The following is a 4,011-nucleotide window of genomic DNA, read 5'->3' on the forward strand; positions in this document are numbered from 1 at the left end:
AATTAGAGCTGAGCTTTTACCCAGTAGTAGTAGAACACCCATTTAACACAGAAAAGCGGGGTATTCCATCCTAGCACAGCAAAATTAAAAACAAAAACTCATTCTATTCTGCATCTGTGAACAGTTAGACCCATTAAAGCATAGACTTCAACTCCCCTAAGGCCTATGACCCCACCCCCACCCCACCTCAGCCATGAGCTTTGAGTATGTTTACAGGAACAGTCATGGATTCCCTTCTGTGGAGCAGACCTCAAAGCCAATGAGAACGTGGTTGGTTATCCCCATTACCTTTGGGTCACAATTGTACTGGTGCACACATACTTCCGGGAAGGTTAGTATTATAGCACACAGTGTCCAGTGCTGGGCACGGCTGTTATGTGTTTTCTCCCTGAGGTGGGATACAGAGCACGTTCTGTCACAAAGAAAGCTAGCCAGCAGGGAGGAAGTTGCCCAGTTAGTTCCAGATTGATTTCTTTATGTCTTACAACCAAAGTATATGATGGAGAAACATTATCTTTTTAAAAAAATTCTATTTAGTTTAATTTTATTTTTTCACTTATTCACTTTACGTCCAGCTCACTGCCCCCTCCTAGTCACACCCTCCCACAGTCTTTCCCACATACCCTCTCCCTTTCTCCTCTGAGCGGATGGATCCCCCACACCCCCCAGGTATTCCTCCCACCCTGGCACTTCAAGTCTCTTCAGAGCTAGGTGTTTCCTCTCCCTTTGAGGCCAGACAAAACAGCTCTGCTAGAAGAACAGATCCTACGTTCAGGCAACAGCTTTTGGGACAGCCCCCATTCCAGTTGTCCAGATGTCCATATCTGTTACATATGTGTGGGGAGACCTAGGTCCAGGCTGTGTATGTTCGTTGTTTGGTGGTTCAGACTCTGAGAACTCCAAGGGTTCAAGGTTAGTTGACTCTGTTGGTTTTCCTGTGGAGTTCCTATCCCCTTCAGGCTCCAGAATCTTTCTTCCCATTCTTCCATAAGAGTCCCCAAGATCCAACCACTGTTTGACTGTGGGTGTCTGCATCTGTCCCAGTCAGCTGCTGGGTGGAGCCTCTCAGAGGACTACTTGCTCCTGTCTGCAATCATAACAGAGTATCACTAGTAGTGTTAGGGACTGGTGCTTGCCTATGGGATGGGTCTCAAGTTGGGCTGGTTGTTGGTTGACCATTCCCTCAATCTCTGCTCCATTCCTTGTATCTGCATTTCTTGTAGACAGGATAAATTCTGGGTTGAAAGTTCTGTGGATGGGTTAGTATCTCTATCACTCCAGTGGAGTTCCTACTTGCTATAGAACATGGTTCTATATCCCCAATGTAGTGAGTCACAGCTAAGGTCACCCCCATTGATTCTTGGGCTACCCCCTTATCCCAGGTCTCTGAAGAGACATTATCTTAAAGGAATACAGTAGAGAGAGGTGTCCTCCTCTGGCTTCCCTATATGTGCTTATAGGCATATACATCCACATATCCACATGCATGCACCACACACACACACACACACACACACACACACACACACACCCCAAACGTATTTCTGATAAAAAGAACAAAGAAAAGGGGGTGAGTGTTCCTTAGAAGGAGAATGCAATTACTGTGGAAAGTTCCAAAGTAGAGAGGCAGAGAGACTCCAGAGTAACAAGACTGTATGGCCTACAGCTACACCACAGTCCACAGATCTCATCAATATCACTGAACAAAGGCAGGGACTCACCCGGATGTGAATGATTCCAACTATATAGAATGCACGCACTTACTGTTGAGGGGATCAAGGGTCTGCAAGGAGACCCAGAGGGGACTCTGGGTGGCTGCTCAGACTGTCTTTATTCGGGTGCTACTGCTAGTCAGTGTGCTTTGTTTGTGAGCATTCATGAGACTGTAGACAGATAACATGTGTGTTTTCTTTAGTAATGTTACGTGCCAGTGGAATTCTTAATTAAGAATCGGTCTTACTCCTCAACACCTTTCACATTGTAGGGTGTGTGTGTGTGTGTGTGTGTGTGTGTGTGTGAACAGATGAATGATTAAACAAATTTGCCTATGGTCTGGTGAGATGGTACAGTGGTTAGGCACACTTGCTGCTTTTCCAGAGGACCTGAGCTTGGCTCCCAGAACCCACTTTAGGTAGCTCACAACTGCTCATAGCGCCAGATTTTTATTTTCTTTCTTTCTTTCTTTTTTTTTTTTTTTTTAGGTTTTTCGAGACAGGGTTTCTCTGTGTAGCTCTGGCTGTCCTGGAACTCAGTTTGTAGACCAGGCTGGCCTCGAACTCAGAAATCCGCCTGCCTCTGCCTCCCGAGTGCTGGGATTAAAGGCGCGTGCCACCACGCCCAACTAGATTTTTATTTTCTAAAAAAAGATTTATTTATTTTACGTGTGAATACACTGTAGCTGTCTTCAGACACACCAGAAGAGGGCATCAGATCCCATTACAGATGGTTGTGAGCTAGCATGTGGTTGCTGGGAATTGAACTCAGGACCTCTAGAAGAATAGTTGGTACTCTTAACCACGGAACCCCTCATAGCTCCAGCTTTAAGGAACCCAAATCCTCTTTGGGCCTCTAGGAGCACATGTAGCATACACACCCGGACACATAAATCTATCTTTAAGATGTTAAAACAAATGAATTTCTGGAATCAGTCATCCCTACTCCCATCTCTTCTTCCCTGACGGTGCAGGGAATGGAACACAAGACCATTCTCATGTCAGGCAGGCACTCTAAGCTTCATGCTGGCCCTTCTGTCCTTAAGTTGAGGTCTTGTTATGTAGCTCAGGTGACCTCACACTGGTGATCCTCCTGTCTGAACCTCTGAAGTGCTGGGATGACAGGTGTGTGCTACTCTGCCTGGCCGTGTTGCTGGAATCTTAAATGTCCTGTTGGATTTGGTCTCTTTTGAGATGGTCATTTGAAAAACCGAAGCACTAGCTATTTTTAATGTTAATCCCATGTTTTAAAGACTCCTTGGTCTTTTTGCTTGTATGAGAACGATAACTCACTCTGCAGGCATTCAAATGGTTTTCGGATTTAGCATCAAGACATCAAGTAAAATGAGGACAGAAACTGGCAGCCAAATTTGGCAACTGCAGGATCTTGATGGTGTTACTGGAAGCCACATCATGGGGTCGGAAGCAGCAAATGCCAGACTGCAGTGGTCTGAAAGGAAAGGAGCTGTGGGGATCTGTAAATGGAATGCTGGCCCAGTGTGCAGCCCGGCAGAATAGCCTTGCATAGCCAGAAGGAGCTGGCCGCTGTCTCCTGCTGCAATCAAATAAGGAGAATACTGGCAAATATTTTCAATATTTCCACTTCAAATTTTAGGTCTGTTTTGTTTTTTAGTGTTTTTCTTTCTTGGAGTGGGTTCTCATATAGCCAAGGCTGGCCTTGAACTCATAGTGTAGTCAAAAGATGACCTTGAACCTCTGGCCCTCCTCTGTCCTCCCAAGGTTACAAGTGGGCCACCACACCCAGTTTATTCAAAGCTAGGGACAGAACCAAGGATTCAAGTTTGGCTGGTAAACACTCTATCAGCTGGCTGGATCCCTGTCCCTTTGTTTTCAGTGTTTGTGTGAGTATTTATCATGTGAGACAAGAAAGACAGGAATTTTTCTGCTTAAAGGGAATCAGTGGACCTGACTGGTTTTAGTCAATCCTTTAATCATTCCTGTGAATACCTGTTATGCCAGCCTCTGCATTTCTGTGTTAATTGGTTTTGCTGTTGGTTGTTTTGAGGTAAATTAGCACAGTCTGGCCTAAAACACAATCCCCCTGCCTCAGCTTCTAAAATGCAACAGTTCCAGCTATGTGTCCCACTCGAACTCTGATCACTCTTGGGTGTGTTTTACATTTTAAAAACTGCACCTGTTGGCAGCTGCGGAGGAAGAGGTGGTGGTGGTGCACACCTTTGATCCCAGCACTTAGGAGGCAGAGGGACATCCAGGGCTACACAGAGAAACCCTATCTTGAAAAAACCCAAAAGATAAAAAGACAGAAGGAAGGAGGAGG

Source organism: Mus pahari, chromosome 1 (assembly GCF_900095145.1).
Source record: "Mus pahari chromosome 1, PAHARI_EIJ_v1.1, whole genome shotgun sequence".
Taxonomy (NCBI): Eukaryota; Metazoa; Chordata; class Mammalia; order Rodentia; family Muridae; genus Mus; species Mus pahari.